This window comes from Olea europaea, chromosome 14 (genome assembly GCF_002742605.1).
Source record: "Olea europaea var. sylvestris chromosome 14, O_europaea_v1, whole genome shotgun sequence".
NCBI lineage: Eukaryota > Viridiplantae > Streptophyta > Magnoliopsida > Lamiales > Oleaceae > Olea > Olea europaea.
Window position 1 is genome coordinate 10,113,488 of NC_036250.1, and position 268 is coordinate 10,113,755.

The window sequence follows — 268 nt, forward strand, 5'->3', positions numbered from 1 at the left end:
TTTTATGCTCTTGGCAGCATAATGATTTATTGGATTATCTAAATGCATATTAGGTGGGAAAATGTTAATTAATTATACTTGTTGATTAATTTATTTATATTTGGTTTGCATTAGGGTACTCTTGGGTTTTTGGTGAATGGGGACACTGAGAGAGGATGTTGGTCTTTTGAAATCTCATTGGAAAATGTATAAGGGAGACGGTCCATGGTTTTACATTTATTGATTTGGGCACCATTTTTTTCCTCCTTTTTTTTTTTTTTTTTTTTTT